Here is a 25,979-nt window from a genome sequence, read left to right on the forward strand (position 1 = left end):
TTGACTTAACGCTTAACATTCAGAAAATGAAGATCATGGCATCCGGTCCCATGGCAAATAAATGGGGAAACAGTAGAAACAGTGTCAGACTTTATCTTTTGGGGCTCCAAAATCACTGCAGATGGTGATTGCAGCCATGAAATTAAGACGCTTACTTCTTGGAAGGAAAGTTATGACCAACCTAGATAGCATATTAAAAAGCAGAGACATTACTTTGTCAACAAAAGTCCGTTTAGTCAAGGCTATGGTTTTTCCAGTGGTCATGTATGGATGTGAGAGCTGGACTGTGAAGAAGGCTGAGCACCGAAGAATTGATGCTTTTGAACTGTGGTGTTGGAGAAGACTCTTGAGAGTCCCTTGGACTGCAAGGAGATCCAACCAGTCCATCCTAAAGGAGATCAGTCCTGGGTTTCATTGGAAGGACTGATGTTGAAGCTGAAACTCCAATACTTTGGCCACCTGATGCGAAGAGCTGACTCATTGGAAGACTCTGATCCTGGGAAAGATTGAGGGCAAGAGGAGAAGCAGACGACAGAGGATGAGATGGTTGGATGGCATCACTGACTGAACAGACATGTTTGGGTGGACTCTGGGAGTTGGCGATGGACAGGGAGGCCTGGCGTGCTGCGGTTCATGGGGTCGCAAAGAGTTGGACACGACTGAGCGACTGAACTGAACTGAACATACAGGTAGAAAAGCACAGTCAATTGAGCTAGTTTTTTTATTCCTCTTCAACAAGTCATTGCTTTTTCTTAGATTCCCCCACATTTGAAACCCCTTCAAAGAATTTTGGACTTGAGGGCCATCTGGCAGATTAGAACAAGCACACCTGTCATCAAATCCTGGTATCAAATAGCTGTACTCTAATTCAGTAGATGGGTTTCCCTGGTGACTCAGTGGTAAAGAATCCACCTGCCAATGCAGGAGATACAGGTTCAAATCCCGAACTAGGAAGGTCCCCTGGAGAAGGAAATGGCAACCCACTCCAGTATTCTTCCTTGAGAAAACCCCATGGACAGAGGAACTTGGCGGGCTACAGTCCATGGAGTTGCAGAGTCAGATATAACTTAGTGACCGAACAATGAACAATGAATTCAGTAGATGCCTTCACTGCTAGAGAAACAGGGAATGAGATGGGGTGTGTGAGAGAGAAAGAGATCAGCACCACGGACAGATGCCCACAGGGCCCTGGGGCTGCCAGCCACCTGCTGAGCTCCAGGCTGGGGGCTGGTAACAGCCTCCATTCATCTCTGTCCCATGCTTAGAAGCACATGGCATTCATTTATCACCTGTAAACAGCAGACAGTGCTTATAAAGGCTCATGTCACCACTGATGTGCCTTCATCAAATCTGAAACACGATTGCTTGTCACTTGTTTTAATTCATTTCCCCAACTACCCTCCATTTGAATAACTTTCTAAAGTTTTGTCCATCAGGAGGAAGAGATTCCTCCCTGGAGGTGGATAAGGCTAAGATTTGCTAAGGAAGAGATCAATGCCCAGTTCAAACAGCCTGAGTTTCTACTAGATAATGATGTCAGTGAGCTTTCCTCAGAGCCCAGTTCACCTTCCCAACCTCACTTGGTCCATGTCAGAGACTCCACATAAGAGAGAATGGCTACCACAGGACACGCTCAGACTTAGGGATCTTCTCTGAGGCTACAGTTTAATCTGGCACCAGTGGCTGGGGCCGGGGAGATGTGCAGTATGCAGATAAATTCTGCCGCGTGTGTGCTCACTAAATCCACCACACTAGAAACGCATTTGGAGGCAATCCTGCCTGCCCACAGCAGATTTTCCAGATCCTGGCAATTGGAGCATGTTAAGGACGACATACAGCTGCCAGGTCTGATTTCTTAAATTGAGATTCGTTTTGTGGGGGAATGCAGGAGGGAAAAGTTAATACACAACCTGGTGGGGTGAGGGAGGGAGGGACGGGGCTGCCTTGGCCTCTTTATACATTCTGAGTGGGAGCCAATTATTTTCCAGCAAGTGACTTCTAGCTCGGGGAAGCGGGAGGGGCTTCTGTAAGCAATCTGAGATAAGAATTGCCCGACTTCAAATTGAAACCCGACTAAGGTACAGTGCTGAGTGAAGGATCAGAAGTTGTTGTTGTGTGTTTCGTGTTATTTCTTCTTCCCTGAGTTCTCCCTTGGTTTCCTGCCCTGGCCCCACCACCTAGCCTTCCTCACGGCACCACCATGCTATCTCCATCCCACAGGGGAGAGGTGGGCCAAGCAGCTGCCCAGGGCTTGGCTCAGGGAGTGGTCTGGCACCTCTGCCCATCCCAGCCAAGAGTGATGGAGGAAGTGTGAGAATGACCAGCGTGTCTATGTGTGGCTGGGCGACAGTGCTTTATGAGAGTGCTGGGAAGTGTGGGACCTGCGGGTATGTTTGGGGGTATCCATCTGTCTGTGGCAGGACAATGAGAAAGTGCAGCTATTTGTAAATAATACCTAATTATTGAGGTTTTACATAATAGATAAGCCAGTGTCATTCCCAGTAGTGATGGCCTTTTCGATCCTTCCACTGCTCAGTTGGAGCTTGTGAGGGGCTGGAAGATCGGGAGAGTTGAGGGACAAGGGGTTGGAGGAGGGCAGAGACAGAAATGAGGTGAATTAGAGGGACTTTTGTTGCATTTAATATCAATTCATTCTGAAGACTGCTGACATGGCCAGATTCCACAGCTCAGAATTTATGGGGCTCCCTCATGCACAGATTCAAAGAGAAAGTACAAAAGAACTTAAAAAAAAATGACCTACCATCAGCAAAAAAATTAAAAAAATTTACCCCTCTCAAAAGGTACCAACATCACCACACACACACATACACACACACACACACACACAATCTGATTTTGATTTTCTTGGTTTAGGGTACTCAGTTTCATTATGTAATAATCACATCATTTGCCAGAGTCATGCCATGTTTCATTACTTTATGGCAGACTTTATATTAGATACATACCCAAAAGTGATTAGTATAATGAGAATGTCAAGAAAAGGAATACACTGAAGAAAGGGCACAGTTCCCTGACCTGGACGAGAGTGGTCCTCTGTCAGTGCTATCCCCGGGGACCTGGGTTCCTGTGACAGTGCCTGATGGAAGACTCCACACCCAGACTGAGCCACACACTTCTTCTGCAGCCACTTTGCCATGCTCCTCCTCCCCCTCTCCCACATCTTCCTCTTCCCCCACCAGCTCTTGGCCAGCGTTGCTCTCTGTGTTTGTTCATTTTCCTAAAGTGTCCTCCAAGGCCCACTGCCTTCTCCTCTGGGGCTGTACAGAGTTCCCTTTTCCCAAAGCCGGGCTTGGGCCTGAGGCTGCCTGAGCTGGGGGACTAGAGGCACCCCAGAGCTGAAAGAGAATGGCTCTCAGCAGACCTCTGACATCCTGGACTCTCTCTCAGGGATTCAGTGGCTGCACCTTCCATGGCTCCCATGGGATTCAGCCTCCCATTGCCTGCTCATCTGTGGCTGAGGTGCCCTTCACCATCTAGGCATTGACCCCTTTGAAGCAAAGAAGATGTGGAATCCACCTCTCTGGGGCCATGTGACCTCCTGGAGTTGTCCCCCTGGCATCACTGCTCAGTTCAGTTCAGTCACTCAGTCATGTCTGACTCTTTGTGACCCCACGGACTGCAGCACACCAGGCTTCCTTGTCCATCACCAACTCCCAGAGCTTACTCAAACTCATGTCCATCAAGTCGGTGATGCCATCCAACCATCTCATCCTCTGTCATCCCTTTCTCCTCCTGCCTTTAATCTTTCCCAGGATCAGGGTCTTTTCTAATGAGTCAGTTCTTTGCATCAGATGGCCAAAGTATTGGAGTTTCAGCTTCAGCATCAGTCCTTCCAATGAATATTCAAGACTGATTTCTTTTAGGATTGACTGATTGGATCTCCTTGCAGTCCAAGGGACTCTCAAAAGTCTTCTCCAATACCACAGTTCAAAAGCATCAATTCTTCAGTGCTCGACTTTCTTTATAGTCCAACTCTCACATCCATACATGACTACTAGAAAAACTATAGCTTTGACTAGATGGACATTTGTTGGGAAAGTAATGTCTCTGTTTTTTAATATACTGTCTAGGTTGGTCACAGCTTTTCTTCCAAGGAGCAAGTGTATTTTAGCTTCCCTCATAGCTCAGTTGGCATCACTGAGACCCTCTCTAATCATCTCCAGCAACCCCAGGGGGTTCTTGGGAGCAGGTTGGGCTCTGGCCTCCCAGAGAAACAGTGATTGATGTAGGACAAACATATGGAAGTCTGGCGGAGCCATCATCAGCACGGTGCTGGTCACAGAGCCGGATGGCCACACGACACAATGGACTGTGTCCTTTCCAGGATGGAGGATTAGGCCTGAGTCATGTTTTATTTACAGCAGACAGGGCTGGCCACACTGACCCACGTGTAGATTCCAGCCCACCTGGGGCAGCCTTCAGAAAGCCATGCCTTTGGAATCAGGGACTACAGAAGCTGACTGTGATGACTCGTGTGCCCGGGACACTTCCTTCCACCCACTCTTCTGAACTGCTCTGGACAGCCAAATAGAAAGGGCTATTTGTCCTACTACATCCAATAGTCACATAGAGGGGAAAAAAAAAAAAAAACACAAGCCAATAAGCATGCAAATTACAAAACAAAGCACGTGTCCAGGAAGGTGTAATGGGTGTTAACGTCCCATTCTGGCAGCTTCCCTTGGTGGAGAGCTCGCCACCAGCAGATATAAGATGCATCTGGGTCAGGTCACTTGAGTCAGCAGCAATGGAGCAAACTGACAGTAGGAGGGAGAAGTGGGCTGGCTAAGACAGTCTGGGAACATGGAAAATGTCTTCTAGGAGTAGAAAGAAGATCCTAGGGATTAGCTGCTTTGTCAGTACACTGTGGAGAAAAGGAACAGTGTCTGCATCTCCCCAGCACCAAAAATGTGCTGGGCACCGTGAGTGTGGGGGAGGGCGACAAAGCTGAACCTAAACAAAATCTGCATCTAGTTGCTCCCACCCAGGTGGAGAAGACAGCTCAGGAGCCACGGCGTTGCTCCACGATTAGTGAGTATGGAGCTCCAATGACGCCTGTACAGCAGGCAGAAGGGAGGGGGGAGGGGGGAGGCCAGGATGGCTTCATGGAAGAGGTGATGTTTGGGTACAATATCAGGGGACAGGGAGCCTTTTAGGAAGAGAAGGGCATTCCAGGCAAAGGCACAGAGGACAAGCCAGCGTTCCATTTGACAGACAGTTTTGAGAAGATTCTGTCATCCCTGAGTCAGTGCCCGATGATGGTGGCACATGTGGGGCAAGCTGGGGAGGTCTGGAGACCCAGCTCTTCCTGCCTCTGCCCGCACTTACACACCGTGAGTATGTGTGTGAGGATGGGGGTGGTTGGAGTGAAAGAGGGTGGAGGTCTTCCGTGGGGGCTGTGCTATCACACTATCTGGTGCCACGTGGTATTGACCCCAGTGGCAGCAGAGACAGGAAGAAACAGCCTGTCCTGGGAGTGCGCATCAACCCGAGGCGGGGTGGCTGCATTTGAGCACTGGCATGTGCGGTGGCCAGGCTCATAGACAGGAGGGCGACGTCTGTAACCGGACAGTGATGTTTGGAGTCAGGGTTGTTGAAGTGCTCCCAGCAGCAGATGCAGCTGGACTTGGGAAGACTGGGTGGGCATGGGAATGAGTCAATAAACAGGAGGCCAGGTGCAGGGTCCAGGTGGCTGCCATGCTGAGATGCCGAAGAGAGCAGGCTGTCTCACTCGGGAGCTACTATCTAAGGCAAACTCAGTGGGACAGAGTGATGGCTCACCTGGGTGGGCTGCTGGTCAGGTAAAGCTCTCCTATGGGATGAATTATGTTCCCCACATCCATACGCTGAAGCTCTAACCCCCAGCTCTTCAAAATTCAACTGTATTTGGAGAGAGGGTCTTTAGAGAAGTGATTAATTTAAATGACATCATTAGGTTAGGCCTCAATGACTTTGGCCACCTGATACGAAGAGCCAACTCATTGTTAAAAAAAAAAAAACAACGCTGATGCTGGGAAAGATTGAGGGCAGGAGGAGCAGGGGATGATGGAGGATGAGATTATTGGAGGGCATCATCGACTCTGTGGACATCAGTTTGAGCAAACAAAGCCTGGTGTGCTTGCAGTCCCTGGGGTCACAAAGTCGGCCATGACTGAGCGACTGAACAATAGCAACAACAATTGAATATGACTGGTGTCCTTCTAAGAGATCAGGACATAGACATGGACAGAGGGGCTTCCCAGATAGCACTAGTGGTGCAGGACCTGCCTGCCAGTGCGGGAGATTAAGAGACGTGGGTTTGATCCCTGGGTCAGGAAGACCGCCCTGGAAGAAGGTCATGGCAATCCACTCCAGTATTCTTGCCTGGAGAATCCATGGACAGAGAAGCCTGGGGGGCTACAGTCCCTGGGGTCACACAGAGTCAGACACAACTGAAGCGACTTAGCACACACACATGCGTGCACAGAGGGGTGATCGTGTGAAAACAGAGATAAGATGGCCATCTACAAGCCTTCCGACATCCAGCCTCCATATCTATGAGGAAATAGATGTCTGTTTTTTAAGCCGCCCAGTCTGTGGTTCTTGGTTATGGCAGCCCCAGCTGACTGACACAGGTCCCGTCAGCTCAGTACTGCTCTGGGAGCACCAAGAATCTAGTGGACATGTAAGTCAGAAAGAAAAATGGGTGACATCACTCAAAAATGGGAGATATGAGCCTGCTAAACTGCAGCTGATTTTCAGTGAAAATGTTTTTCGTTCCTTAATTAAAGTGAAATTAATTACACTGATATTGGATTGGCAAAAGTGTTCATCTGGATTTTTCCTTTAATGTATTATTTTGGGCAAAAATCCGGAGGGAGGGGAGAATCCATATGTAGAGAAGACATAGATACAGAAAAATCTACCAAACAGAGTCATTTATGGATGAGAAAGCAGGACAGTGGGAACTCTGCCTGGATCGGTGGAGAGAAAGCACTTCAGATAAAGCATGTATCTTTATTGTAGTTATGTTATTACTACTCTTTTGCCTGTGGTGATTGACCTCTCAAGGGGTTTTAGTCCCCAAACCAATGTTTTTAGGGTCTGAGGGAAATACCAGGAGCCTCCTATGACTCAAAGCCAGAGACCCTGGTGATTTGAGGGGGAAGTGACATTGGTTTTTGTTTCCAGAGAAGATGAATGGGCCTTAGGAGGGAAAGAACTGGCATTTCAGAAGGTTGCAACTTATCTGGCTACATTTATAGACAAAATCCTAAAGAGAAGACTCAGATGTGTTTGGGATGAAACTACTTCCTGCAGTTACTTTAGGGAAACAGGTGCTTTTCTTGCTCACCATCAGCTCCTGAAATCCTGTGGTCGCCAGACCACCCCTTCCCAGACCCTGCCCATCAGCGGTCTGAACACACACCCCGACCAGTGGACTCCAGCTGGAAGACACTCTTCCCCCAGGGTGGACCTGGGAGAACCCCACCGGAGCGCTCTGGGTCCCAGCCCCAAGATCCAGTTCCCCTTATGTCAGGACCCATGGGTGTGCTCTAAGCTTTGCCATCACTTTGGTCCCTCTGGCCCTCAAGTCGTCCATCTGGGCTGTACCTGGACTTGGCACCTATCTGAGCAAGCAGTTAATAGAAGACAATATCTCAGGGTGACATGGCCCTGAGCCTTTGCATAAGGCTCGTACAAAGCAGCCGTGGTGTGGGGGTGGCGTGGGGAACTGTCTCCTTTGGGTACATTCTTTTCAAGACCTAAAGCCTCAAAGATGCCCAAACATGTGTTCCCCAGGAAGGCTTCAGCCCGCCTTCTAAAGGCCTGACTTCTGCAGACTGATTTCATGGGTATGTATGTGTGTGTGTGTCTTTATGTGTGGGAAGGGTGGGGAGAGGAGAGCGTCATTGGAAAGTGAGTTTCCAAGTCAATTTAGTTTTCCTCACCCCAGGACAGAGGAATAGAAATGCACAGAGCAGCAGGGGTCACAACGGCCACGACGTGGGAACGCCAGTGTCCATAGGTGGATGAATGGGTGAATATGGTGTGGATAAACACTGTGGAATCTTAGTCTCACAAAGGAAGGAAATTCTGGCAATGCTACAACATGGTTGAACCTTGAGTACATTATGCTCAATGAAGGAAGCCAGACACAAAAGGTCAGATAAGGTATGATTCCACATATATGAGGTCCCTAGAACATTCAGAAGACAAAGATCATAGCATTTGGTCCCATCACTTCATGGCAAATAGATGGAGAAACAGTGGAAACAGTGTCAGACTTTATCTTTTTGGGCTCCAAAATCACTGCAGATGGTGACTGCAGCCATGAAATTAAAAGACGCTTACTTCTTGGAAGGAAAGTTATGACCAACCTAGATAGCATGTTGGAAAGCAGAGACATTACTTTGCCAACAAAGGTACGTCTAGTCAAGGCTATGGTTTTTCCAGTGGTCATGTATGGATGTGAGAATTGGACTGTGAAGAAGGCTAAGTACTGAAGAATTGATGCTTTTGAACTGTGGTGTTGGAGAAGACTCTTGAGAGTCCCTTGGACTGCAAGGAGATCCAACCAGTCCATTCTAAAGGAGATCAGCCCTGGGTGTTCTTTGGAAGGAATGATGCTAAAGCTGAAACCCCAGTCCTTTGGCCACCTCATGCAAAGAGCTGACTCGTTGGAAAAGACTCTGATGCTGGGAGGGATTGGGGGCCGGAGGAAAAGGGGACGACAGAGGATGAGATGGCTAGATGGCATCACTGACTCGATGGACGTGAGCCTGAGTGAACTCCGGGAAATGGTGATGATCAGGGAGGCCTGGCATGCTGCAATTCACAGGGTCGCAAAGAGTCGGACACGACTGGGCGACTGAACTGAACTGAACTGAGAACGATCAAATTGACAGAGGCAAAAGTAGGATGGCGGGTGCCAGGGTCAGGGGAATCCGAGTTGGTATTTAACAGGAACAGCGTTTCAGTTGTGAGAGATGAGAAAGTTCTGGAGGTGGATGGTGACGATGGTCGCACAAGAATGAGAATGTGCTTAGTGCCCCTGAACTGCTCACATAAAAGTGGTTGAAATGGTCATCTTGCCCTGCGTATTTCACAGCAATTAAAAAATAAAATTTAAAAATATTTGTACATCCACTGGACTCTCACCATGGACTAGGCACTGTCCTGGTTTCATCATAAACAGTAAGTACCACTTTCATCCTGTCAACAGTCCTTCAGGAAAGATGTTATTAACCCATTTTAAAGACAAGAAACTGAGGTATACAGATTGTTCCATTTTTAAGATGGTTAATTTTATGTTGTGTGAATTTCAATCCAATATACTCTTTAGAAATGCATATATAGTATACATCTGTATCCATATATTTTGGGCTTCCCAGGTAGCTCAGTGGTAAGAATCTGTGGGTTTCAATCCCGGGGCTGGGAAGATCCCCTGGAGAAGGAAATGGCTACCTACTCCAGTATTTTTGCCTGGGAAATCCCATGGACAGAGGAGCCTGGCAGGCTACAGTCCATGAGGTCATAATAGAGTCAGATACGACTCAGTGACTAAACAACAATCCATATATTATATATATATATATATTCTGAAATTGAATACAAATATACCAGAAATCTGTTTATGGTGGTTCATTTGGTATATGAATAAACACACAATGCTCCCTGTGGGCACCATTCTCGCATGGCCTGGCCTTGCCCTCCTCTGAATGGTCTGGAGCAAGCTGTAGGCCTGGGTGGAGGGTGGGTATCTATAGCTAGACTTGTCACGGCAAAGATGCTCTTAGGGCAGCTTATAGCATCACTTCATGGATGGTGACACCACCATGGGACCTGCCCCCGCCCCATGCTAAGCTTGTGGACACTAGCCCGCAGGCTGGGGATTTGGGGTTTTCAAACCTGGTTTTATTAAAAGTCCCTAAACAGTTTCTCTTTGGAGGCTTATCTGTCTCATTAAATAATAAGTCACATGGGCTGGGAGCACTGATGAGACTCACCTCATCAATATCCACTTTCCTTTATCTTTTAGAGAGAAATGATAGTTTATTCCTAGTAATGGTTGCTGGGCGCAGACCACCTGATAAATAGATGTGATTAAAAATGAACTGAATTAACATCACCTTTCAGCTGACAATGGGATAAAGCTGCCAGATGCCGTGTGTATGTGCATGGGTCCATGTGCATGAGTGTACACATGTGTGAGGGCACACGTGTATGTGTACGTGTGTAAATACGTGTGTCATGTGTATGCATTCATGTGCACGGCTAGTGTGTGGACACGCCTGCACACACATTCTGTGGACCTGGGAAGGACATCCACGAAAGAAGGGACATGGATGGGGATCCAGACCCATTACCCTCTGTGCAGGCAGGTGTGAATTGGGAGTTGATATGTTGTAACTGCAGTGACCCTAGGGAAGCCCATTTCTCAAAGACGGTCTTTGGAGGGTATATTTGCAGAGGTCTTGATAATGTGAACGATCATCTCCTAATTCTTGTTTGGAAAATTAGTCTTCTGCTTTCTTAAAACATTTTGCAGTGTTTTGGAAATAGGATCAGTGGTTAGTGCCTGTTTTAGTCTTTATAAATCTATCTGAGGGGCTTCCTATGTGACGCTAGTGGTAAAGAACCTGCCTGCCAAAGCAGGAGATGTAAGAAATGCAGGTTCGATCCCTGGGTGTGGAAGATCCCCTGGAGGAGGGCATGGCAATCCACTCCAGTATTTTTGCCTGGAGAATCACGGACGGAGGAGCCTGGTGGGCTGCAGTCCATAGGGTTGCAAACTATCAGACACGACTGAAGCAACTTAGCATGCACGCACGCAAACCTACCAGAGGGGACGGGTTAAGAAAATTATGGTACTTCTATGCAGTGAAATAATAGTCAATCATTAAAAACAAGGTAAATATCTGCCTAGAAATAAGTTCCTGAAAATACTGTTAAGCAACAACAAAACCCCAAGTTACAAAACAACACCTATGGGTGAAATATATTGGCAAACTGTTACATGTAGAAAACTCTGGAAGATGACAAGACACTGAGGTGTAAACAGCTGTTGCTTCTGATAGTCAGATTATGGGTGTGTGCTCATCCTTCATTTTTCCTGTCTGCATTTTCTACAGTGATCATCTGTCACTTATGTAATAATGAAAAGGTACTAAGAGATTGTTTTAATTTGAAAAGTGAGGCAGAAAAAAGGGATCCCATTGAAGGTCTTTAGACCCTGCCAGAAGCGACTTAGCAGCAGCAGCAGCCCCAGGGGAGGAAGGTGAAAGGGCTTCTGGGAGACAAGCAGAGGGCATTCACTCTTGGCTCTGAGCATCTTCCAGGGTGTTGGTGGCTCGTGGGCTGCAGCCACAAGGTCACCCTGAAAGCCAGAGTCATATTCTCAGAGTGAGATGTACTCACACCCACTCATGTCTGTGGGAGAACCAGATCCTTCATTCTCATTTGGCTCCTGCCTCACACCGCTTCTCTTGACAGATCCCACACTCATTCCTCAGACACTGAAGAAGCTCCCTGGCTGGGTGACCAGGTGTCGGCCCAACATGGCCACTCTCTCCCCACCCTGGGGGCCTGAGGCACCATCAGGGCAGGAGGCGCTGCTCCGGCAGTTTGGTTTTTGATCAATCGTCAAACCTGCCCCCCTCCTCACCCCTCTCTACCAGGCCCACTGCCCCATGACCCAGGGGCTCAGTTCAGTCACTCAGTCATGTCCAACACTATGCGACCCCATGGACTGCAGCATGCCAGGCTTCCCTGTCCATTACCAACTCCTGAAGTTTACTCAAACTCATGTCCATTGAGTCGGTGATGCCATCCAACCACCTCATCCTCTGTCGTCCCCTTCTCCTCCTGCCTTCAGTCTTTCCCAGCATCAGGGTCTTTCCCAATGAGTCAGTTCTTTGGGTCAGGTGGCCAAAGTATTGGAGTTTCAGCTTCAGCATCAATCCTTCCAATGAATATTCAGGACCGATTTCCTTTAGGATGGATTGGTTGGACCTTGCAGTCCAAGGGACTCTCAAGAGTGTTCTCCACCACCACAGGTCAAAAGCATCAATTCTTCAGCGCTCAGCTTTCTTTATGATCCAACTCTCACATCCATACACAAGTTCCCGAAAACAAGGCAGATAAAGCACACTCAGACCACGCATCTCTAGGAGCACACGGACCTCTGTGAGATTAATTCACACCTCCGCCCTTCTGGCCGTAGTGGGAGGACCAGGGGCACAGGATTGCTAGTCACTGAAGGCAGTACTTTTATTCAGTGCAACAGTGATGCCATCCCTCAAAGGTCCTGAGCGGGATACAAGAGAGCTGTCTCTGCACGTGGCTGAGGGTCCTGGTGTAAGTCAGCGGCCTTTCAGAGACCAGTCTCCCTCTTGGTCATAAAAGGAGGGAGATGGACAAGAAGCTCCCCGGCTCTCCCCCACCGCTCAGACATTCTATGATGCTCTGTGGGTGTCAAGATACAACGTGCATGACATTCTTCTTTCACAGCAATTGGACCACAGCAATGCCCTATTTCTACTTCCTTCATATTCCAGGATTAGGAATAGAATTTTGAGAAAAAAAATCCTCGCCAGCATGGAGTGTGTCTACCACACACACACACACACACACACACACACACACACACCCCAATGTCACAGCTCAACCCCATGAAAGGCCTCCAGAGTTGACTCCAAGCCAAGGACACAGCAAACTCCAGTGACAACGTCCTCACTCAGCTCCTTACACCCTGGGGCTCCTACCCCTGGGACGCCACTCTGTCCTGTACAACCCCCTGCTGGAGGAGACAAGTTTGGGGCCAAGACGCCCACAGCCAGGCAGGCATGTTTGCCTTCCAAGACAGTTCATGGACAAACTGCTTCCGCCTGGCACATGTTGATCGAGGGATCAGAAGACCCGGAAGACACGAGTCCCTGTGGCAGCCCCTCACTTCCTAGCCCTGCGAGGTCCTCATGCACAGTGGGGAAGGGGGGACAGTTCCCATGGGGCTGGGTGAGGCTCAACCATTGCAGCAAATGTCACCACTGCAGAGTCACGAGACTTATCGGTGCGATGTTCTGAACTGGCCTGTCAGGAGAGGAGGAGAGGCCCTATCCTCACCAGGCTCCTTCTCACAGAGCCCTGGATGTCCCTTGACTAGGCATTGTGGGCTGCAGAGCTCGGGATGGTGACAAGGAGGCCTGGCCCAGCCATGATGTGATGTCCATCACGGGGGACCAGCAGTTTGGTGACCCCCAAACAGAAACAGATGAGAGACTATAAAAAATGCCGTGAAGCAATCAGAAAGGCCAAGGAGGTGCAGAGCGACCCCAAGAGGGATGCTCTCCAGTTGCAGAAAGACGAGCTCTCCCGGCACCTCTGTCTACTAGTGGAAGGCCTGTGCCCTTGTCTGGTGGTTCTGGACAGAACATAATCGAAACAGGCTGGGTGGCCACTCCTCCAGAAGGCCCCTGAACTGCCAGAGGGAGGAAGCGTTTGGAAAAGACGCCTGTCAGCCCTTTCTGCTTCTTCCTGGCCCCCCTCCCTCCCACTTGGGCTGTGTGGGCTGGGCAAACAGCACCAGAGGTGGGACAGCTCTGAGCTAGACAAACTCCTGAGAGGGCGGGGAGCCTCCGCTGGGCCGTTTTTCAGACTTTAATTCCACTGAGTGAAACTTCAAAAGGCTTTCCGCTTGCTCAGTCCAAATTCCCTCTTCGCCTTGGGCGAACACCGCCACCCAAGGAGAAGGGCCAGCTGATCATCGGGAGGCCTGCTGTAGATGCCAGCATAGGGCTGGGCGCTTCCGCTGCACAGAAGCAGCAACACCCACGGGTTAAACACTCACCAACTGGTGAAACCCAGAAGGAGTCAAACGACAGGGCCCAAAGCTTCCCGAGGCAGCGGGCTGTTGTGGCCACACACCCATGCCATAAAGAAGCTGGCGGCCGTGACCTCCCTGAACCCTGTCCCCTGACCTGAAGGAGGACAAAGTCTAAGAACGTCTCCCATGGCACCATATTGAGAATAAACAAGGCAGGGACTAACCCGTCCCCAGCCCCAGGCCTCAGCAGTGTTAGCTGATAATCCCCAGCCCAGAATGCTGAGGCCAGCATGCCCCTGATGCTCTTGAATTTCAGCTGAGAGCAGACCCTGGGGACGCCTGTCCTTGGAGAGCTTCCCTGGGTCCTCCCCACTCTGTTCCCCGGGCATCCTTTCTCTCTCTACAGGTGTTTCTAACTCAGTCTGAACTGTTCTTGCTTTGGACCCCAGGAGTGGAAGACAAGGTCAAGAGGAGGCATCTTGCCCAGTGACCATCCTGAGGGTCTCTCTTCTACACACAGATGAGTAGGCATAGAAGGTCAGGAGCAAAATGCTGGGGAGGAGGGGAGGCAGGAAAGCCCAGGATGTCCTCTCCCTTGGCCTCCTCCCAGGGGCGCAGAGGCCACACCCAAGTCCCTCTTGCGCCCCACAGGGTGGTGGCCTTGCCCACCAGGGCCTCCTCCATTCCAGCTCCATGGAAACCTGGGAGTACTTCTCCACATTGGTCCCCAGACCCGCCAGCCCAGGCCCTGGGCCTCTGCGGTGGAGGAGACCAGGGTGAAGGGAGCCTCACGCCCTGTCCAGGTTCGGCAGCCAGGCTCCCGGAGAGTCTGGGAGAGTTTGGCCCCAGGCCTTCTTGAGAGAGTTTTCTTTTATATTTATTAACCCACTTTCTCTCCTGGCCCTTCGGAGCAATGAGGAAACCTCAGCCAAGGCTATTAATAGGCCAAAGCTGTCCCTGGGGAGGACAATGAGCTCAGACCCACAGCACAGGTGCCAAGCATAATGAAGGTTCCTGAGCTGCCTAAATATAGGCTGCGGCCACATCGGGGTGCTGAGCACGGTCTGCCTGTGGCCACGCAGCCCCGCTCCCCGCCGCCACCTGAGTCAGACCAGGCCCTGCTGAGAAAGGACCTGCCATCACCCACACGTCCACCCCAGGTCAGACCTGGTGGGAGCTGCTGGGGGAGTGGGGGAGGGGTCGGCAAAATGACATGCAGTATAAATGACGCCTGTAAACACAGAGTTTAATGAAAAAGGCAGTGAGGGAATTTATGGGCAACCCAAGGATCATTAAAATTATTTATCTACTTACCTCCCTTGCTGGCTGATCAGTCTATTAATTATCTATCATACATGCGCTGATTTGCATTTCAGGGTGAGGGCAGGTGAAAGACGTAGAGGGGTCCAGGAGCCAAGTGGTGGGGACAGTGTGGACCCTCCTCTCTAGTGACCACGGCTCCCCGACCGATACCCCTCCAGGCCACACTGCGACACTGCTGTGCCCCGTCCCCCCGCCCAGCCCCACCCCTGGGCCTCTGAGATGCCCTGGGTCTGAGGAACAGATTGGGTGGAGCAGAATGTGTGCCGGAAGGGGGCACGTACCTGTTTGCAGATGGGCAGCTCCTAGGACAGGGTCCCAGCTGGAGGGACCTGCAGACCAGCTCGAGGGAAACGCGTGTGGAGTCTTCCTCAGGCAGCTCTGACTTAGCGCTGGGTTGAAAAGAGAAAACACAAGAACAAAACCATTTCCATCTCTGACTATCTGGAGTGCATCAGACACACGCTCTCCCGCGCTCTTGATTAAAAATATCACAGGACAGAGTGTCATGGGAACCGCATCCTTTGAACACTGCGACTGGAAAACATTAGGCTGGGGGGAGTTATAATGAGGCGTCCCTGCTTACCCCTTCACAACGGCAGCCGCTCCCAGCTCTGCTCCCCTGCAGTGAGACTCGGACCGGTCCCCAGAACGCCAGGGGTCCAGCTGACCGTGGCCAGACTGATCGTGGGAGGGTCCGTGTCACCCATTCCCAACTCGGGCCCCAACTCTTCACTCAGGTCAACAGAGCCAGGTTGAGGGGTAAATCATTAGCATCACCCCATTACCACTGCGGTTCCCCAGCACCAGCTTAGATTCCAGGGGCGTGGGGTTGACCAGGGGCTCTGCCTGGGGCTGACCTTGCAGTTTATGTAAACATTGAGCTTCTCTCATCAAAACCTGTGGGGCTCACCAAACCAGCCACGGAAGCCAGTGGCTTAAAACAAACCTTCTTCCTTCCTTCCTTTCTTTCTTTCCTTCCTTCCTTTCTTCCATCTTTCTTCCTTTCTATCTCTACATGAGATCTACCCTCTTTCTATGGCTACGAGATGTATCTTTGCCTAGCTGTAGATAGATACACACATCATGTGTAGGTAGATACCCACACAGATGCATAGATAGTATTGATTCCATTTCTCTGGAGAACCCTGTCTGCTTCGGGCCTCTAGCTTGCATGCACCCCAAGAGATCGACCCTATCCACTAACAGCACCAGAAATGCCACTGTCCCACCCCCTGCTCCGCCAGCACACAGTCCCCACTCCCAGGGAAGGAGCTGTGCCCCAGCAATGGTATTAAAGCAGGAGGGAGGAGGAGGCAGTGAGGACCTAGTCATCTGCTTGAGAATGAGCCAGGAATGACCTGGCCTTCCAGAGTCTCCGATGTGACGCCCAGCCCCCGCTTCTATCAGGGCCTCAAAACCCACCCTGCCGTCAGAGCCAGGCTCCCTGCATTTGCAGGACAGTCGTCCCCACGCCACCCTCCCCTGTGCCCCCACCCAGCTGCCCCTTCTTCCCCTGCCTGCCAATGGCTTCTCAATTCTGATGATGTATCAATAACTGCAAAGCAAAATGCCACAGTTAGCAGCGCTACTGTACTGTAACTAATCGCTTTTGGAATCGATTCTCAGGGTTGAGTGTGTGCAGCGACGGAGGCCGCTGCAGCCCCCAGGAATTAGGCACACCAGGAAAAGTTCCAAGAGACAAAGAAGGGGGGCAGGAAAGGATGGGAGAAAGGAGACTGAGAAAAGAGCAGATTTTTTAAAAGACTGTAATACAGAGAACAAGGGGCAGCAAGTTGCGTCCTGACTCAAGGCTGGGCAAGGACACGGAGGGTGACAGGACCTTTCCTGGGATGGGGACACCCCTGACCCCCCAGTCCCAAGCAGCCTGCAAGTCTCGGACCTGCAAGCTCCTCCAAGCATATGCAGACCTCAGGGGTCTCTGGGGCTCACGTACTTAAAAGATTGTGTTGGCTTAATAAACCGTGTTGCTGCTGCTGCCGGGTCATTCTCGAGCAAACACAGGAGAGGACTGGGGGAGAGGTCAGTGGCCACTCCTGCCTCCCCAGGAAGGGGAGAGAGGGCAGGAGTTCAGGACAGAGACTAGGCAAGGCTGTGTCTCTGATCATAAACACTCTCGGAGCCTTCTTCCTGCTGTAACGCATGAACCCCTCCAGAGATCCTAGAGGGAAACTGAGGCACAGAGCCCTCGAACACCCCCTCGCCCCCCGCCAAGGTGCAGATTGGAGGCCCAGGGAACATGGAGCCTGGCTCGTGATGGCCACACTGTCCTCACTCTTGCTACAGTGGCCTCTGGGAGACTTGGTTTCCCCACCTGCTACGTGGACTCTTTAATAGCTGCCCCTTGCACAGCCCTGACCCTGCCTGCCCCAAGCAGGATCACTGAAGGAGGTAGGACAGGTAGGGCCACACCACAGGGGCTAGTTTAGGAAAGTGCCAGAGAGGGGACAGGGGCCCCTGTGTGCCTTCCAAGCACGAGTGCCAGGACGAAGCGTTAGTGGGTCCAGTGCCCTGGGGTCCACACATCACCCACTTGTTTCTTTAGCCACCCCACCCTGCTCCTGTTTACCTCACCGCTTCCTACCCCAGATCACCCAAATCCCTAGGACAGAGCCCCAGAGACTCAGGCCAGAGCTGGGCTGTCTGGGGGTGGAACGGGCAGAGAGCCCCAGGCAGGTAGATAAGTGGGGGGAGGAGAGAGGGGCTGACGGGGAAATGGAAAATGTCCGGTGGCACCTTCAGGGCAGAGAGGGAGGGCATGACATCCAGTCTCTTCCTGCAGAGAAAGTGCCAAGGCCAGGCCTGAGATTGGCTATTTGCTTCACTTGCCGAGAGACTGCTTCCATCGGTGACCCCTGGGGGCCCCTGTGGCTTCATCGTCTCTCCCAGAGAAGAGCAGGAGGCTTGAGACTACCATACGGCCCCTGGACCAGGAGACACCCCTGCCAATTCTCCCACCTCCTCTGGAAGCCACCCAGTGCCCAAAGGCAAACATCTCCAGACCTCTGTTCACCCTTCCCTGTATCTCCATCCCTCTCCCAGGATTGCTTTGAGGGTCCCGGGGTCTGTGGTCCAGACTGGCAGGGCCTGAGGGCTCAGCAGACAGACAGTCTTAGAGGGCAGGGAGGGGTCAGGGCCCTACACAGGCTGCTTGGCATTTTGGCCAGGGAGCTCAGGGGTCGTGATCACTCCTGAGGTGTGGTGCAGACACTGGGTGTCTAACAGGGAGTCCAGATGTTGGTGAATGGTTTTCTTAATTTTTTAAAAGTAAGTAGAACCGTTTCAGGTCTTGCCCTAAATCTTTCCGGGGAACAGACTGCTTTCCCAAGTGGGAGAGTAGAGGACGGAGTAAACCACAGTTCCCCAGGAGTAGGGAGAGTCCCAGGCCTGCTGGTAAACAGAGGAAAAGTGAAGTCGCTCAGTCATGTCCGACTCTTTACAACCCTATGGACTGTAGCCTACCGGGTTCCTCCATCCATGGGATTTTCCAGGCAAGAGTACTGGAATGGGTTTCTATTTCCTTCTCCAGGAGATCTTTCCGACCCAGGGTTTGAACCTGGGTCTCCCACATTGTAGGCAGAGGCTTTACCGTCTGAGCCACCAGGGAAGTTTCAAACAGAGGAAAGGTGTGCAAGAATCAGGGGATTTAGAGTGAAGTAAGCCGCCACTTCTCAGCTCTCATGTGGACAGAAGTAGACAAGCTTGGCAATCTCAGTGAGGATAGACGAGACAGCTGGTGGAGCATGGGCGGGTCCAGACAGTTAGAGAGCTGTGGGCAGGATCTGGAACATTCTAAGACCAGCCACTCACAACCAGGTATCATCTCCAGGGCCGGAGGAGATGAACCCAGAGAACCATGCATCTGTCGCAACAGCAGTACCATTGCTGTTGGTTCTGGACAACCAGAGCGCTCGTCAAGGACAGAGTGGGTAAAGACAAAGCCGTAGATTCCGAAGACAGATTTCCCCACAACAAAGGAATGGATCAGAAATGCACAGAGGAGCTGCAAAAATACAAAGCCAAAAGAAGCAAGTTGCAGAAAGAGGTCACGTATGTGCACTTTAAGAAGTGGGAGAACTATGGTCTGTTTGTTGTTCATGGTTATATGTGCGCAAGTGTGTTTTCAAGGGACAAAATGATGGACACCAAGTTGATGCTCAGAGCTGCCTCTGGGTGTCGGGTGGGGCTGTTGAGGCTAGGGGTGCAGAGGGGACTTGTCCTCCATCTCTAAACCTTTTTTTTTTAAAAAAAAAAACACACTATAACTAAATGTTAATCATTGTTAATTGCAGTAGAGAAACATAGATATTTATTATATTTTACCTTAACTGTAGTTAAGTCTCCAAAAATTTTCTGAGATAAGCATGGTTTGATTAGAAGCCCCTTGAGGAAGTGAGAGACCCGGATGACACATGTACTCAGCAGTAGCACAGTGATTTACACCCTCAGTGGCTCAGCAGAAATCCGTGGCCTGGGTGGATGAACAGATGAATGACATGCATGACAGAGACTTCAGAAGAATCAGATCTGCCCTTTCCGCTCTCTCTCCACTTAAAGGACAATAAACTAGTCTAGAACTGTCTCTTCTACTGCCCACTGAGAGTTTCTTTAGAAACCACCAGCCTAAGCAGAAACTGTTGCATTCCAAACGAGGGTCCTGGGTGTGGGGACGATCAGTCTCCAGGTGCTTTGGAGTCTAGACCATCTGTGTTTCCAAGATCTCGGGTTCTCACATTCTTCTCCCCCCTAAAATGCAAGGGGAGGACACAGAGCCTGGGTGACCCAGCAACCGTCCTCTGAGCAGAGTTTCCCCACAGTAGGACGAGTACCACAAGACCCCGACTGCTCAGAGGGCTTCTTCACTCCCTGGTAAGCAAAGATCTGCACGCAGACAAGGAACCCAGAGTGACACAAGAGGGTTCAGCAGGGTGGCTGTTCTATTACGAGAGGCCGAGTCCTGGGAGCTTTCTGGCAGGTCTGCTCCACAGGCAGAAATTCATCCAGGGCAATTTACCCTGAGAGCTGCCATCCTTTATCCACTGGGCTGTGCAAGCACACTTGCTCAGGTCCTCCAGCGTGGATAGGCTTTGAGTGTGCCACGGTGGGCAGACGTGCCCCCGGCTCTGGCTCTGATCTTATAGATGGTTCCACTTTCTGTGTTACAAGCTAATAAAAGCTGCGTGATCAAATTCCAGGTCATTACTCAAGGAAAGGGACCCCTCTGTGGTCACCAGCCACAGTTTCGAGCCAATTAAAATAAGCCCGGCGTTTCTGCGGGCTGCCGCCGTGCCCGCCACCCCAGAGGTCTCGGAGGGCCCATGCCTGCCATGAGCAAGATGCACGAAATGTTAATGGAGACGCTTAAATGTCATGTCGAGGGGATTCTGGTAAATAAGGCCACATGGAAGAGGCTGGGGGAGAAGTCTCCTGAGCTAACCCTGGAGGAAACTTCAATAAAACCGAGATTGGATTGAAAACAATTCACTCTGTCAGCTGGCAGAGCTGGGAGGGGTCTTCGGGGGAGGAAAGCTACTTTATTTACCATTAGTTCCCCTTTGCACCTTATGTGCCCCCTGCTGCCAACACCAGAATCTGCCAAGGTGATGGCACCCACTGAGTTGGCTGGGAGAATCGGAATCGGGGTGTCATTTGCCAGAGCGGGGCACAGACAAGCAGGCAGTGGTTTAGTGAAGGTGGAGAGTGGAGGGCCTGAACAGAGCTGCGAGGGCAGGGGCATCTTGGGGCTGAGAAGGTGGAAAGGTTTTGCTGAGGACTCAGGTGTGGGGAGCTGGGGGGCAGGCACACTGTCTGGCAGCTGCTCTGAGTTCTGTTGGGTCCTGTTTCAGATAGATCAGATGTCACCCACGAGACAAACAAATAAGGTTCCAGAGAACACTGCCCCGCATCTGGGTCAGCAGGTAGATGGAGCCTGGAGAGCAGTCCAAGTGGACACTGTTCAGTGTAATTAGTGGACATTCAGCGTAAACTCAGGGTCAGCCCCGAGTTGCAGGGCTGGCAACCTCACTGGGCTGAAACTTTGACTGTTGCCCTTGCTCCCAGCCAAGACTGTCTATGGCTCAGAGTTCTGCCTGAGGCAATTGAAGGACCCCCAAAACAAAAAAAGAAAAAGAAGTCACCAGGCCCAAACAGAGACTCGAGGAATCTGGGCTAGGTGAGCTGGGCAAAGCAGCCTGATGCCCTTCCTCACTCAGCCCCCTCCCCCAAGGCCACCAGAGCCTCCCCTGCATGCCTGCTTCTGTCAGTCACATTTTACAACTGGAGTAAAAAACCTTGTCCCAGCTAGGGTTGCAGATTTAGCAAGTCAAATTACTGGAGGTGGGGCGGAGGGGAGCTAAGTCACTAAGTCGGTCAGACTCCTGCGATGCTACAGACAATAGGTCTACAGGCTCCTCTGTCCGCGGATTTTCCAGGCAAGGATACTGGAGTCAGTTGCCATTTCCTTCTCCATAAATTACTGTATGACTAGTTAAATTTTAACTTTCAGGTAAACAATAAATAATGTGTTTGGCTTTTTTGAGTATATGTATCATGCAATAAATATTTGGGACACACTCATACTATCAATTATTTATTGTTTATCTGAAGTTAGAATTTAACCAGGTGCCCTGTATTTTTACCTGGCAACCCTAGCCCAGCCTACATACACAAACATACACACACACTCACGTACATATACACATAGGCATGCACACACAGGCACACCCTTCAAAGAAAAGAAAGGAGCTAACACAAGGAGCAAACTGCCTGCCTGGTGTTTCCCCTCTGTTCGCTCCTGAGCCCTCTTCTCATTCCCCACCCCTCAACAGCTGCCCCATCAGTCAGACAAAGAGGCTGGGACACGAGGATTGTCACTTGTCCAAGGCCGCACGGTCAGCATGCAGCCTGGCTGAAACTGCAGACCCAGATCATTCTCATTCCAAAGTCTGCGCTCTTTCCACAAAACCAGACCCAATACATCAAACTTTAGATGTTTATCTCCAAACAAAATGGCCATAAGGAAGTTGCTATTGATTCTGCAGTCAAGTCAATGCACCGTATTTGAGGCCTTGGCTCAGCTCACGCCAAACTCGGAACAAAGATGCCATTACAATCCAGGGAGGCCCCTGCTGGGGAGCTCACTCGGGACAGGGGTGTCGGTGAGCACACGTGGCTTCCATTCAGAGGGTTGGTGGTTTGGGTCCACCCAGAGAACTCCACTGGCAATCAAGGTTGGAGCAAATATGGAAAGCGACACTGGTGTGTGTGGAAGGGCATTCTAGAAAAGAGGATCTCTCCGTTGGAACAAAAAAGGGGACAAAATTTGTGCCTTCTTGGGTTGAAAAGATAGACCTGAGATTGTTTGCAAATTGGCAAGGTGTCCCTGAGCCCTCAGCTTCTCCTTATCAACTAGTTGCTTCCTGGATAACGAGTGCGTTGTTTAGAACCTTGCTATGTCGTTAGAATTGCAATCTTTAATTTAAAAAAATCACAGTCTTTGATGAGGCCAAGGTGAGTCCTGGGTGGCATTCTTGGCATCCATCTGGGCCACTCTATTGGCAGGGAAAGAGATCGGAAGTGACTGACAAGTCTTGCCCTTTACATCAGCAAGACAGTTACCGCACTGCACACTAACTCCCAAGTCTTAATCGCTTGGTTTCATAATGACTTTTCTGAGAATGAAAGTTAAGCTTTACCACTTTGTTGTATCTAGAAATAACTCCCCCCCTCCACCACCTCCTCCTTTGAAAACAATCACTTCATGGATTGGAAAAACCTCCAGCACATTGTTAGTAAATCTTCCTCCTGTGAAGTGTCTGCCTGCTGTCAGCAAGTTTTATGAGAGACAGAAGCTCCTGAGAGTTGTCAGCTGGGCTCTTGGAAGGACTAATTTTTGTCGTGAGTGAAATAAAAGTATTCTGGACCTAAAGATCGGGATGGTTCAGGTGTTATTTGCTAACCCAGTGGCCAGGAAGAAAAACAGCATGGGCTTGAGGAGGCCACAAGGAAGAGGAGGGAACCATCATGGATCATCCAAAACTCTCACCCAGAGGACACCACCAGTCACATGTTAAAATCCAGAAAACGAAACTGCAAGGCCAAACGAGCCAGGGAGGTCTGCTTCATGGAAAGCGCAGCCAATGCCTCCAGCTCTTGCTGCCACAGTCTGCACCACCACACCTCCCATCTTCCTTTCTCAATAGTGCAGTCAAGAGGCAGTCAAAGTACCAACATCGTGATGTTTTCATTATTTGCCTGATGGGGTTTTGTTGGAAAATTGTGTGCCTAGTGTTGCATCTTGAGACTTTCTTTGTAAGGAAGGAAGATGTGGGGAGGTGGGGGGAGGAAGCTGATGCTGGATTGCTGGATTTCGGCTCTTCCGGAGACAGCCCCCTGCAAGGAGCTGGTTTAATTATAGGCAGGTTGTTGTTTTTTTTTACATGACCTACTTCCCAGATGGTTTTCCCCGTGTTTCTTTAATGCCACGAAGTTTTGACATATTGGAGCCAGGAAGGAAGAGCAGTCAGACCTGCATCACCCAAAAAAGGAGGGAACCTGGGGGCTTGACAGTGGGCCTCAGAAGAAAGGAAGAGACGAAACAGGTAAGAGGCTGGGAGTGAGAGAGGTGGGAGAGGGAGAGAGAGCAGGGAGGCTCTTGCTGGCCACTTGGGAGATACTCGGTGACCTCCCTGTACAAACCCCCTGGCTGGCCCAAGCAGCCATTACCCAGGAGGCCTCGGCCCGGTTTCCGGGTGCAAAGCTGAAGATCGGCTCACTGGAGGGCCCTGGGCAAATTACTGCCGGGGGCAACCTGGGCTGGCTGGTGTGTCCTGTGGTGCTGGACCATGTGGGTGGCCTGTGGCTCCTGAGATGTGGACACCTTTCCAGAAGGCTGTGGTGGGTTTGCTGTCTGACAGCTATGACTGTGGCCTCTGGGGGGAGAGGGCTGGGAATCACTCCCCACAGAGTCCCTCTTGGTGCTGACTGTGACCCCAAAACCAGGACAAGAAGGTTCTGCAGACAGCCCACCACCAGGGCCAGCAGCAGACTAAGGGCCCCTAGTGCCCCGGCTGTCCAGCAGGACCCCAGACCTTCCTGCTTGGAGAACAGACTTGACGATGCTCGTTCCGTCATTCTCCTGCCTTGAGGCAGGGACCCTCTTTGACCGTCCTCGTCAAGAGAATTGGTACAATTTAAAAATGCTTCCTGGTAAGGCGTTCCTCATGCTCTCTCTCCCTTGGCAAACCAACCCCACTGCCAGAGAAAATCCTTCCTCTGATGTATCCCAGATCCTGCACGAGGAGCCCTGAGAGCACTCCCCACCGCCTTCCCTGGGTGCGTTTGGAGAACAGCTGCTTGCCGCCCGCCGCTGAGTTGCCAATAGAACCTTCAACATAGAAACGCTGCACCTCACAGCTGTGAGCTTTGCCTGCCTGCTCTGTGCATATCTGTCTTTCCCCCTAAAATCCTGGAGCAGGATTGCTACTGTTTGCAGCAGGCACGGCTCTGAGGAGCCGCCCTACTTCTGTGTGTCACAGCCTGGCTCTCGCCGGCACTAATAGGTAAGCGGGAAATGGATTCCTGGGGAGCCACCTTCTCGGTACATTCAGACAGTTTGGCACGTTCTGCCAGGAGCCTCCATTACAGCAGCTTCAGGTCCTAGAGGTAATGGGAGGCACTGGGGGAGGCTACCACAGGTGCACTGGGGTCCCTGGAGAGGAAGCCTTCACACGCCACCACTGCCGGTACCCACACGCCATGAAACGCCAGGTATCAATTTGATTCATGGCCTTTGTGTTTCAGATTCAGATGGGCTGAAAAAGACAGCTGGGCTTAAAACCTATTGTGCTCAGATGAGGAGTTGGAGCTCAGGGCACAGAGGGACCCTGTCATCTTCTAAAGGTGGATCCCCACCTACAAAGATCCGGGGACCCTGGGGACCCACCTGTGTCTTCCTTGTATAAAATGCCAACTCTGCAACACCAGGGAAGGAAACCAAACACATGGCCCCCTAAGGCACTCTCTTGCTGTTGCAGCAAGTCTCAGGGAGCCAACGGCCACTGAGCTCGGGGCCCCTGTCTCCTCTGGACCTGCCCCGACACACCTACTCAGCTGAGCTGGGACACAAAGCGACTTTAAGGCATGACAAAGAAACCTCCAGGTCTAAGTTTTCCATGAAGAGCAGGTGAATTAGTTCTCATCAGAAATGTATTGTGGCCCCTGGACTCACAGAGAAGACACATCAGAGAGAGGGAGGGAGAGACAGAGATGAGAAGGAAAAACAGGGATGAGTGTTTACCAGGCACAGAGAGACTGAGAAATGGAGACTAGAGGATGCCAAAAGGCTTTAGGAATCTGCATTCTAATGCAGGAGCTAGCACGCACTTTTGTGACCTGCTCTTAAATCTGCATGCGTGTCTATTACTACCTTTAAAGATGCAAGAGTTGACACAGAACAATGTTGGGGTAAGGAAAAAAGAGGTGGGTGCAAGTAGAGAGATACTAGGGCATACACTGTCAAGGGTGGGATTCATGATGTGTCTCAGAAGGAGTGATAAATACGGGGGGGCGGGAGAGGAGAGGGCACCCCAAACAAGAAAGAGAGCGAGAGCGGTTCTACAGAGCGCCTGCCGTGGAACTAAGGCAAGCAGGTTAGGGTCCCACCGAGACTGTAATGCTGAAGGGCTGGCAGAACATGCCAAGCCACTCAATGAGTTGGCCCAGGCAGTGTGCCCAGGCACAGTTCCCAGCACAGAGCCTGGCACCTAGCAAGCTCTTAATAAAAGTTAGTTTGCTTCCCCATGTGGAGCAGACCCAA

General features: G+C 50.8%; 1 protein-coding gene across 9 annotated transcripts in view; it reads right to left on the minus strand.

The window, feature by feature from the left end:
* RBFOX3 (RNA binding fox-1 homolog 3) overlaps window positions 1–25,979 on the minus strand; it is a 435,991-nt gene that overhangs the window by 185,102 nt on the left and 224,910 nt on the right. For all 9 annotated transcript variants that reach the window (XM_040244731.1, XM_040244733.1, XM_040244727.1 and 6 more), the window contains exon 3: window positions 15,427–15,534. The gene's annotated coding sequence lies outside the window, so the exon portion shown is untranslated. The remainder of the gene's footprint in view (window positions 1–15,426; window positions 15,535–25,979) is intronic.

This window comes from Oryx dammah, unplaced genomic scaffold (genome assembly GCF_014754425.2).
Source record: "Oryx dammah isolate SB20612 unplaced genomic scaffold, SCBI_Odam_1.1 HiC_scaffold_8, whole genome shotgun sequence".
NCBI lineage: Eukaryota > Metazoa > Chordata > Mammalia > Artiodactyla > Bovidae > Oryx > Oryx dammah.